General features: G+C 43.1%; 1 protein-coding gene across 1 annotated transcript in view; it reads right to left on the reverse strand.

The window, feature by feature from the left end:
* LOC138262299 (adiponectin receptor protein 1-like) overlaps positions 1-12,755 on the reverse strand; it is a 147,490-nt gene that overhangs the window by 65,391 nt on the left and 69,344 nt on the right. The gene's annotated exons all lie outside the window — the stretch shown is intronic.

Raw genomic sequence — 12,755 nt, forward strand, 5'->3', positions numbered from 1 at the left:
CCTCCCCTGAGGGACTCTGGAAGCTATGATGCAACTTACATAATGCATAGGCTGTCTTTGCGGCCTTTCAGGTTTGTGCTTCGGCTTGCCTGATTGGCTTTCCTGATTCCAACAGCCAGACCCAAGGTAGTTGTATTTACTAGTTGTGCATAACCTGAGTGGGCCCAGTTGTCACTCTAGCGGTCTTTCTTTGGATCTTCACCCGAACATCAAGACTTTTGATTTTTGAGCATTTAACTGTAAGGCGTTCTTGATATTGTAAGCATGGAGTAACCCCCGCGCTCTTGTTAGGCCAACTCGGGTGTGATCCAGCAATACAAGATCATCGGCTTATTGTATTATAGGAAGTATGCAGTGCAACAATTTGGGTGGAAATATTCAGCCCTGCAACAGCGCAGCACCCAGGTCGGCTGTAAAAAGGTTGAAAAGAGTTGGACCGATGACACAACCCTGCTTGAGCGCCATATTTGTGTATATTTTCCTGTGGCATGGCTATGTGTGATCCTAATGCTCAACCATGTATCCATATACAGAGTTGCGATTGCTGCCAATAGTTGCTTTGGAATGCCCCACATAGCAAGTTTGGCCCAGAGAATGTTCCCATCTACTTCATCAAAAGCGGAACAATAGACAATAAAACTGGCATAGAGTGGAGGCATATTGCCTTCAGCGGCATTTCTCTCCAAATAAGAGAGTGCATTGGTTGATGAATGTGTCCTAAACCCACCCTGATAGTACGGGTGATATTACTTTTATTGATATTTTTAAAGTGGCATCCAGAGTCAATTAGGAAGCAACAGTTTCTTACCTGAAACTCCAGTTTTCTCGTAGCGGAATTTCCATGATAAGTCAAACGCTGAAAAGTCCCGCCCACGTGCGGGGACCCCCAGAGCACTTTTTCACAATATATCTTCTGAAGTGCAGATGTTCGCCTTTCTTCGGGAAGGCCTACAGAGTCACTTAAGAGATAAACATATTATGTAGCCTATAGGAACAGGCTACATTGGCCCAAATACTCATCTTGTACTTATAAAAGCGGCCAGGAGATTTTATAGGTATATAATTTCATGTTGTTTTTGTAAAAACAGCATAAATATCTTTTACAAACACTTTTTTTTGGTAGAGTAGATAGATGAAGTGGGGCAGTGTAGCCCCAATAGGCTGCCATTATATGAGTTAAAATTCATTTTGCGATGGATAGTCTTGTGTATTTTACTGTGCTATCAAAAGGCTAACAAAACACTCTACTAGTCCAAAAGCACACTCTACTAGAGGAAAAGCGTCTACTACCGCTTTGCTGTGCAATATTCCTATTCCAGAGATTTGCAAAGCTGCAACCTGGAAATCAGTTCATACATTCACTGAGTACTACTGCCTAGATTCCGACGCTGGAGCAGATGCTCAACTAGGGCAGGCTTCCTTCAGAAAACAATTCGCTTAGATTGTCCAGTTCATCCTCTGTCTCCTCCTCCACGCTATGGGCAGGGCTTGCTATTCTATTCAGTGCTTATGACTATTTATGAAAATCCCCTACAAGAGAAGGAACATTGTATTACCTGTAACTCCAGTTCTCTCGTAGAGGAATTTCCATGAGAAGTTATAAGCAACTCTCTCTCCTCCCGGGAGGAAGAGACACAGGTCCAACAGTAGACTAATAACATAAGTCGCCTCAAAAAGAACTGAAGCAACTGCAACCTGCTCAGCATGATGGGATGTTGGTGGTCTCCGGGTTCTTAAAGGTACAGCCTCAATTGCTTAGAGGTGGCTAAATCTGTATGGAGGGGACCATAGTTGATAAACAATTGGTAAGATCTGTGGATGTCCCGTGCCTTGTCAAGATAGCATTTCAGAACTCATCTCACATCCAGGAAATGGAAGGGTCGTTCTACTGGGGTAGAGGGATTCCGAAACAAATGTTGGCAAAGATACTGCCTGGTCAACATGAAAGTCCAAAAACCACGTTAGGAAGGAATTTTGGATGAGTCCTCATGGCCACTTTGCTAGAATGAAATACAGTGTATGGTTCATGCGAACAGCGTGCCTGGATCTTTCTAACCCTGCGGGAAGATGTGATTGCCACAAGGAAAGTGGTTTTCCAAGACAGGTGTTGGAGAGAGGCCTTGTGTAAGGGTTCGAAGGGTTCCTGCATTAGGCGTGAAAGGACTATATTGAGCTCCCATGGAGGGGAAGGGCGCCTAATGGGAGGAAAAACCTTTTTCAAACCGTCTAGGAAATCCTTGATGACAGGAATTCTTAAAGAAGAGGTTTGTGAAGGACATTTTCTGTAGGCAGTAAGAGCTGCCAAGTGAACATTTATAGAAGAGAATTGGTAAGCCAGACTGTGCCAAATGGAGTAGGTATGGAAGAATGACATCTTCCTGGCAAGTGGTAGGGTCCTCGTTCTTAGATAAACACCATATGCAAATTCTCTTCCATTTGAAGGCAAATGCGGAGTGTGTGGAAGGCCACTGTGCCTCTTTGAGGATCTCCATGCAGTCTTGCAGAAGATTCAAATGTCCATACTGCACTAGCTTAGGAGCCATGCTGCCAAACTCAAAGAGGAGAGATTGGAGTGCACAATCTGGGATCCGAATTTCATCAGTAGATCTGATCTGCATGGCAGCTTGAGATGTGGATAGACAAACCAGTGAAGGAGGTCTATGATCCATCATTGACGAGGCCACTCCAGAGCTATGAGTATCATCTTGGCTCTCGAGTGGGACAGCTTGATGAGGACTGCCGGGATTAGGAGAATCGGCGGAAAAGCGTAGAGAAATCTGCTGGACAAGTTGATCCATAGGGCATTCCCCAGTGTCCCTGGTGGAAGTATCTCAGTACAAAGCTTTGGCATTTGCTGTTTTCTGCAGAAGAAAACAAGTTGATGGCCTGAGTACCCCACCATTGAAAGATGTTTTAGACGATGCTGTTGTTTGAGACCCACTCAGGGTTTTTTAGAGGAGTCTGCTGAGAGAATAGACATGAGCGTTTTGGACACCTGAAACGTGAGTTGCAGTGATCGAGAGGCTTCTGGCCAGAAGCCATTTCCAGATTGTTTGGGCTTTGTGAGACAAGGGCCTGGACCTCGTCCCTCCCTGTTTGTTGAGGTAGTACATGGTTGTTGTATTGTCTGCATGAACAAGTAGGGAGCTGGAGCTGAATGATGGATGAAACGCCTTCAGCGACAGATGGACTGCGCGCAGCTCTAGGAGGTTGAAGTGATATGTTGATCCTCTCTGCAACCACTTGCCCAGAATTTGCAGGCAGTCCATGTGGGCTCCCCATGCTAGTAAGGAGGCATCCATGACTATGGTCTGAGGAGGAATCTCCTGATGGAATGGTGTACCTCGCAGGAGATTGGTTGGAGAGCACCACCATTTCAAGGACAGCTTCACTGTTCTGACTGTTGGATTGGAGGTTTTCATGAGAGCTTGAGATTTCTGAAGGATTGATAAGCGTCTCTTCTCCGAAGGACAAACGATTGTTTGGAGGGTGTCGATGGAGGCCCCCAGATGGTGAATTAGTTGCACAGGGACAGAGTCTATAACTTCAGCAGAAGACCTCGTACCCTCTTGCAAGACTTTCTTGGCTTCCAATTTAGAGTCCTCTGGCAGCTGATCCAGATAGGGAGCAATGTCCGCCCATAGCTGTCTATCATATCTGCCTATGATAGCCAAAGAATTAAAAGCTCTTATCATAAGCGAAGCCATCAAAGAAAAACGCTTCCCAATATTATCGAGCCTTCTACCCTCCTTGTCTGGTGGAGTAGAGATTGGTGCTGAAGGGTTTCTGGATCTACGTTGTGGCGCTTGGGCAATGACTGAGTCCGGTTTGGGATGGCCAATGACGCAGGCCAGAGAGTCTTCCGGGACCTTATATTTCTTGTCAAGGCGAGGCAGAACCGGGGTGACGGTCGCCCGGTTCTTCATTACCTTGATGCCCTCATCTCAAATATAGTCCACAATTGGCATAGACTTCACACTTTTTTTAAATGGCTCTTTGAAATCATACAAGAAACAGTCCACCTGCTTCGTGGGCATGGGCAGCTCAAATCTCTTTGCAGCTCTTTCCAATAAGTTGTGAAAACCCCCGATGTCACCAGGAGGGGAATCCACTGGAACCGGGGAGGGTGAGGACGGGGTAGGAATCTGATAATCATCCCACTCAGTTATGGCATCCGGCAACTCTCCCTCCTCTCTGTCATCATCAGATGAACACAGATCTTGTGTTGGGATTGAAACTGGCGTCGTTGGTGGTATATGCAATGGCTGGACCCACGGATAAACCGGAGTAGAAGGAAGAGGCACAGAGGGTATCATAGAAGGTTGCTGTACTTACGAGCCGGCTGGCGGAAACCGCCTTCTATAGTCACCCAACATCAGTTGTTAATCAGCTATCAGCGATCCCGGCAAAGAAACCATCTGTTCCTGATAGGGATACTGCTGTGGTTGGGAATAAAATGAGTGCGGATCATGCTGTATGTCCTCCTCTAGATCCTGGCACTTCACATGTAATTCTGATGGGCTATGAACAATCCCAAAAGGGCCCTCGTCTTCCGAATCTTCCTGTTCCAAGAGATGTGTAGGTACCAACGCTGATACCCTACTTGGAGATGTAACCAGTGGCGAAAGCAAATCAGACTTCCTATGTCTTTTAACTCTCATCAACGGCATCGGCAGCGCCGACGGAGACAGCACTGACGACGGAGAAAGTCTCGTCGACGAGGAAGCCACCGATGGTAGCACCATCGTTGACGGTCTCACCGGCAGCATCGTCGACGGAGGAAGGGCGATGGGTAAACTGATCGTCGACAAAGTGACTGCAAACACCGTCGACGAGGACGTCGTCGATATGAGCATCACTGAAGAGGAAGCAGCCGTAGAGACAGTAGACGTTGTCGTAATCAACGATGAGGCTGTAAATACACCTTTCGACGCTGCCATCGACGATGCTGTCGTCGTCGCAGATTTTTCAGATGACTTCTTAAAGACATGTTTTACCACAGGAGGTGGCTTTGGAGGCTCGGAAAAGGCTCTTTTGCTACGTTCTGATGAGACAGAACCTTCCTTAGAGTGTCTTTTAGATGAAACAGAACTCCTGTGTGGAGAACTGGAAGGACTGCCAGCTTTAGAAGACACCTGTTTGGTCTTTTTATGAGCTTTTCTAGGTGGATCCTCAGAATGGTGAGCTTGAGGAGATCTGCCTCTTTTTTGTAACTTTCTTGATGAGGAGGAGGACTCCTCACTGTCAGAACCAGACACTGGGTTTGATCTGGATTTCAACTTCTGGAGCCAAGTCGGTAGCCTACCCTCTCTGTCCTTGAGGGTTTTGTTAGAAAAGGTTCTGCATACCTTGCAGTCTTTGGCTACATGGTCAAGATAGAGGCAGTAAATACATTCTTTGTTTGGGTCTTCAAAGTGAAGTATTTTCTTCCCACAGGTTTTGCAAGCTCTAAAAAGATTTTTCTTTTCCTTATCTGACATGTCGAATTTTGACAAAATACAATTCCTTTAGGCAAAGTAAGAAGATGACACCTTACTTGCTGAAGAAATCCACTTTCTTTGAAGAAAAAACAGTAGAGATAGACTTCTCTGGAGATTTGACTGAGCAGAGCTCAATGGAGACTCCCTAGCACGACGTGCGGTAGAAAATCTGAGGGAATGGAGCTTCTCTCAGGAGGGTTCTAGAGGGAGAGGAAGCCTTATTGGCTGGGACTTGCTTTGGTCCTTTTCACTCATTGAGACAAAGATAGGCTACTAAAGTGAAAACCTTTGGGCCTTTTTTCATTGCAGTAGCTTCTATATTGCTGTTTTAATGTACCGGGGGCTCCCATCTCGACGACGGGGAAGGATTCAAGCATGTGAATCTATGAAAGTTCCAATACTGGAGTAAGGTAGTGTTGTCATCTTCCTGATAGGTGACATGAATGTTGAGTATGAGATCATTCTTGGTTGTGAAGGCAGGTTAAGAGATCGCAATGGAGCTTGAACTCATTATCAGACATACTGACAGTTCCACCCTATCTGTGAATTTATAAACAAACATGCTAATATGAAGGGTTCAGGGGGCCACAAGCACAGCGGGTAATTATTTAAAAGTGTATAACTATCAATGAAGGTCATATAATGCAAAAACACCACAATGTTAACATTGGCAACCAAGGATTCCAAGCCTGATGTGAAGGACTAATTAAAGCAAGTGAATTTATGAAGGATTCAATACTATAAAAAGTTACATTTTAGAAAAAAAACACGATTTGTTTTGTTACAACACACATCATGTCAGTACAAGTGAGATTGTTAAAGCTCTTGTACGGAAAGTGCAGCTAACAACAGCACTGAAGAGAACAGAATGTTTAGGTTATGTGTACAGTTCATAATAAATAACACCGATTAAACAATGGACAAAGGTAAAGTTACAATGAGTAGTTTGGGACTGCCATTATGATGAGGACAGCCCTATTCCATAGAAACCCCTGAAACATTCCCCTTGTTAACAGATCTCTGTGAAATATGGGTTTTACACCACGGCACTCTGTGCAACAAAAGCACCCATACAAGTGATATATATTCTGCCTCGTGAACAGATGCATGGACCTCCGAGCAGTTACTTGATTAATGTCAGCAGCAATTTTGACATTTCTTAACACAGCAGCAGTGGCTTCTTTACCGCTCATGCAATGTGCCTTGGGTTTACATGACAATTATATGTTTGCTAACTGATAACATATATTTGTGCACAAGACAATCCCATTTTAAATGGACTGTTTCAAACTACTTAAGCAGTTGTAACTGGACTATAATTAACAGAGTTGTTATATTTTATGTCTTTTGTTTTGTCAAGTTAGAACCTAAGGACAGTCCTGATCTCTAGTGTATTCTAAGATCACTCTTGTGGAGATGTATGTTTCTTAAAGACACCAGTAATGAAGCTGGCTAGTTTACATAAAACTCAAACACTACCTTGGGAGGGTAGAAAAGACAAATAAGTTTTCCTGATTAATAGAAAAGAACGTTGTCAAAGGTACCTGGAAACAAAACCTTGGATTTGCTAAATGTGCTAGATGATGTTATAGCAAACACAAATGCTGCCTTTCATGATATAAGCTGTCGGGATGCCTTGTGAACAGGCTCAAACGGATGAGCCAGTAACAATACAAAGTTCCCAATAAAGGGTCTCTTAATTAATGCAAAAAGGTGTTTCTTTAATTTCCCCTGAGACGTCCTCCATCTCACTCGTTTTAAAATAAAGGACATTTATGATGGCCATCAGTGTACCTTAATAGAAAAGATCAGCAGGCCTTACATTGGCAAATGTAGAAAGAAAGGTTGCATTGCCTATCTGTGGTAAATGATCAGTTTGACATCCCTCTGATGACAAAAAAGCAGGCTCTCTTCCGCTTGTGAGCATAGGCTGAACTGTTGAAAGGTCCTGTCACTTTAACAAAAATGTTCTTAAGGGAGATTGAAATAGCCTTATTGTGTTGTATTCCTAAACCATGCTGCTAGGTTCTTTATGCACCTTAGTCTCTTCTGAACATTTCTTGACACGTGCTGAAGGTCTCTGTACCACCAGTGTCTCAATTAGAATCAATGTAGCTTTGAGTGTCTTGGTTTAATCAAGGTCAACAAAATCATGAGAACTGGCTGAAAAACATAAAGAAATTGTCCTGACCAATTGATCAGTAGTCCCTGGTATCTGAAGAGTGGGCAGTTTCTGCTTTCTACTGTAGCAAAGGAAGCTACTTTAGACAAATCCTAATCTAGGATGACATCATGAATAAGGTTGTCACTTATGATCCATTTGTGGTTCTTTTTAATAAACTTACTCATAGCATCTAATTTTTCCTTTCTGCTGTCTACAATATGAGCTCTTTCTTTACTAGTTCCTTGCCACAAGTCCCTTAGATATTATTTGCTCTTCCAAAGAGATGCTTCTCTATCTTGTGCCTTTTTATTTTTTTAAAAGGCAGCACCATCAGGTTGATATAGCTGGGAAAGAGCTTCTTCGAAGAAGTGACAGCTACGTTGACAGTCATCATCGTTGAAACAGAGGGTAGTCCTTGGGTAGTTTGCAACCCTTAAAATCACTCAGGGTGGAATAACTGTCATTAATGTTGACTTTGTTAGAGGATACTTCAAGAAAATAGGAGAAATGCAAGAGTTTGTCAAAAAATCAAGTGTTTTTTTAAAATGTGAATGCTTCAACATTGAATTTCTTGAAGTGGAATGTTTTGATGAGAAGCATCTTGATATTGAAGTGTGCTCCGATGTCGAAGGGGATCACGCGAGAAGCGTATCTTCCTGGACGTTGCATCCATCCTCAACATTATATCTGTATTTCAAGGTAAGCAGTTCTCTGTCTTACTTGCATTGATGATGAATGCCTCGAGGTCCAACGGAAATGCGATGACAGTTATGACTGGAGGTGTTTCTTTACTTTCTTCTGCTCCCTAGATCTACCTTTCTGGGAGTCCTCTGAGCCTTAGCGATGGACATCAGGGAGAAACCTCTTCTCTGGCCGCAACTGCATGTTAGAATATTGAGTTCAAAAATATCCACCTACAAAAAACTTGCAGAAAATCAGTTGCCACTACATCATCACCACAGTACATATAGGGAAAGATAGATTTACAACTCTTAACTCCACATGTGCATAGCATTAAGATATATATATATTCTATATATCCACAGAAGGTTAAAGTGATGTTATAGTTAGGAATTGTAATATTATTTTGCTTTACATTAAAAAAAACTAGAAATAAACAGAAAAAACTAAGGATAAAGGGACGATATTGTTAGGTGAAAATGTCACTTAAAAAGTACAGTTTTAAGCAAACAAAATCACTGAAATTCACCAGTTAAAGTTATCTCAAGTAACTAGATCTTGTGCCCTAAAGAAGCTATAACTTATGCCCTAGCCATGCAGTGCTAATTACCTCCCATATTAGATCATTCACAACATAACTCATGACCGTCTTGATGGTAACCGAGCCTCCTCAAACCTTGTTTTTGAAATGCAAAGCACTGCGGCGTTTTTTAAATGAAAGTTATCTGTTTGGGGGGAAACTGTGTGGATTGAAGGGAATGCAAGGGGGAACGTAGTTATTAAGAGGCCATCTTTGGGTGCCACTGGCCACGAGAAGTTAGAGCTCTAACAACTTTTCTCACAGGCCATCAGCTCTCGGCCTGCCTACTTAAGTGCGGTTGGGGCGAGGTAGGACCAGCTGTCTTGACGGTATCCAGGGTTCCCCATTGCTTGTTTTTAAAATATAAAGCACTGCAGCGTTTTTTAAAAGAAATATATCAGTTTGGGGGAATTCTGTGGATTAAAGTGAATTCAAGGAGAAAGGTAGTTATTTAGCTGCCATCTTTTGTTGCCACTGGTCACGAGCAGTTAGCGCTCTAACAACTTTCCACACAGGCCATCAGCTTCTGACCTGCCTACTTAAGTGCAGCCGTGACGTGGCCGCGCCACTGGCGTGCCACAAGTGTGCCTAAGGCAAGCCCATCTGTGCCCCTCCACATCTGAATGGGCACAGCCACAAGTGCGCCTAAGGCAAGCCCATCTGTGCCCCTCCACGTCTGAATGGGCACAGTTGCCAGGGATGCTGCTTCCCAACCAGGGGGCAGGCTTGTCGATTCAGTTCCACACTGTGTGCCCTTTGTCCCCTTATACTTGAGGTTTGTAGCCATTCACTTAATGTCCCTGCAGTAAAAAGAAATTGTTCAAACTGGCACTTCCAGTTAACTGCCTCTCACATCAAGCTCTTGGCCTCCTCTAAACACCTTTAGGATATAGTAAAGATAACACAAGTATTTTACATAACCATAGGAGCTTGGATGAAGAACCAAATTTTGCTTGTTGTAGATTTTTTTGCTTAAACTGCTGCTCGTTGGTTAAACACCAACAGGACATGTACATTTATTTAAATCAATTAGATCCCAGGTGCTATATTTCTAACAGAAACATTGCTAAGTAACTCCTCAGGTCCGGGTATTTTAGCTGCTCTCCCGACTGGCTATCAAATCTCTCATGTTGATCGCTACAATAGAAAGGGAGGTGGAATTGCAATAATTTTTAAAGATGTTTGATTGTAAGACTGAGAAGCTTAATATCCCAGATTGCGAGGCACTGTTTTTCTCCATTGCTCTATCTAAGAAGTTTACCATATCAGGAGCTCTAATCCACCATTCTCCTAGCACGGTGGGCAATTGGTGTACTGATATTGTTGAGTGGCTGACCGCAGCTCTTCTTAAATGTGCCAACATTACCATTAGTAGCTATTTTAATATACATCTGGAGGACAAAACTTATAGTATTGCGAGGTCCTTAAGTGAGGACTTTTTGGCCTTAGATATCAAGCTGATTAATATTTCCCCCACTCACAAAGCTGGACACCTGCTGGATACAGTATTCACAAATCTGAGAAATACACAGACTTGCCTCTACCGCTGATATGGTCTGACCGTTTCGCAGTTCCCTGCTCATTTTTAATAGACTCAAAGTTACAAAGTCAAGAACCTTATTCTGTCTCCTCCAGTAGGAGTTGGGCAAAATTGAATGTCCCTCTGTGGAATGCTACTTTAGAGGCTAATCCCCCTCTGCTTTGTGACTCAGTTGTACTAGACACACTTGTGATTGACAATTGGCTTAGATCCTCTTTGGACACCTTAGTACCCATTACCACTAAAAAGCACCACAGAACCCTTCCCCAGGTTCCATGGTATAACAAATCTCGATATAAGAGAAAAAGCTATGTAAACAGCTAAAGAGGGTATGGGGTAAACTTATAACACTGAAGATAAGGTAAACTATAAAAACCTCTTAAAATTTTACTGTAAAATCTGTCATGAGGTCAAAGCTGCGTACTTCACGAACAAAATCACTGCAACCCAAAACTTCCCCAAGACTCTTTTTCGGGTAGTGAGAGCTCTGTCAGACCCGACAAACATTGCACCAGTTACCCTTCTTTCCCAAATACAGTGTGATGAAATTGCTGAATTCTTCATCAAAAAAGTGGCTGGTATTAAGGCCGCCTTCCCCAACAAGGCTAAGGCTAACATTCAAACAGGTATCCCTAAGGTAGACATTGTGCTGCAGGGGTTCCAGCATTTGGATGTGCCATCCTTCCATCTATTACATCATGTTCCCCATTGGATCCTTGCCCCCCAGATATACTTGGTAAGCTTTCCCATTCGGTTATGCAGCAGATTACCCAACTATTAAATCAGTCACTAGTGAAGGGTGTGGTTCCAAAAATCTGGAAAACTGCGTTGGTCTCCCAACTATTAAAAAACCTAATGTGGATCCCCCTGACATGGTCTATCTATAGGTCTATCGCTTTGTTGCCCTCTTTTGCCAAAGTGTTGAAGAAACATGTACATTTTAAACTTACAAGACACATAGAACTTAATGACTTACTCCTCCCTTCACATTCCGGATTTCGAATAGGTCACAACACCAAAACGGTGCTCTATGCGGTCATTGAGTTTTTGAGGCATCAAATGAACAAGCGTGGAGCTGCTGCACTGCTTTTGTTAGATCTCAGTGCAGCATTTGATACTGGTAACCATAATAGGCTCATACAAAGATTAGAGGGAATGGGAATGCAGGATACTGCTTTAAATTGGCTTAAATCTTTCCTGGATGATTGTACCTTTCAGGTACATACTAACCAATATAGGTCAAATTCTCATCAGTTAGCTACTGGTGTGCCTCAGGGGTCCACTTTGAGTACTCTGCTTTTTAACCTATATGTCGGACCATTGGCAGATATAGTTGAAAATTGTGGCCTCACACTCTTTTCATATGCAGATGACACAAATTGGGGTATCTCTGTCATCTAAGGACAACCAGAATACATAGGCCTCGCTTTCCTATCTCACCCAGGTTTCAGCATGGATGGGCATGAACTCTCTAACGTTAAACGAAGAAAAGATGGAGGAGTTGTAGGTGGGTAACCTTCCCACCCCCTGGGGCTCACACTTGTGGCCTGTGACTAAATGTAAACCCCTAACCCAGTGTCATCCTTAAAGAACTTGGGAGTTTGGTTGGACCATAAACTCACTATGAGTCAGCAGATTAACAAAGTAGTAGCCACTTGTTTTGGGATACTAAAATGTCTCAAGAAGATTCTTTACTGTCTTCCCACCTTGGCTCAGAGAACTGTAGTCCAGGCCTGAGTTATCTCTAGGCTGGAATATGGGAACATCCTATATCTGAGGGCGGCAAAATTATTGCTCAAACAACTCCAGATCGTGCAAAATGCATCTGCATGTCTTTTGTTTAACCCCCTAAGTTTTCCTCTACAGCCAGTCTGTTAAGGACCCTCCAATGGCTAACCATTGAGCAACGTGTGCAATTTAAGGCGTTGTACTATATGCATAAATGCCTATCAAACACCAGACCCATATATCTGTGATATTCCCCCAAATGCCATCTGCAGTCTAGCCATTTGAAGCTGGCCATAATTCCTAGAATTATGAAACCCACCCAAGCAGACCGTGCATTCTCCTATCTGGGACCAAGACTCTGGAATGACCTGCTTGCAACACTGAGAAAATGTGATTCACTCCTTGCATTTTGGAAACTTAAAAACTTGATTGTTTCACTTGTCTGGTTCTTTTTAAATAGGATCCCCTACTAGCGGGTACTCTGGAGTGACCCATTCCACAATTGAGCTGGCGCTGGGAAATCTTTTTTAGGTAGCCATGTGCTCTATGAAATATGCATAATAATAAAATGCATAATAATTT

The sequence above is a fragment of the Pleurodeles waltl genome, chromosome 10 (genome assembly GCF_031143425.1).
Source record: "Pleurodeles waltl isolate 20211129_DDA chromosome 10, aPleWal1.hap1.20221129, whole genome shotgun sequence".
NCBI classification, from domain to species: Eukaryota; Metazoa; Chordata; class Amphibia; order Caudata; family Salamandridae; genus Pleurodeles; species Pleurodeles waltl.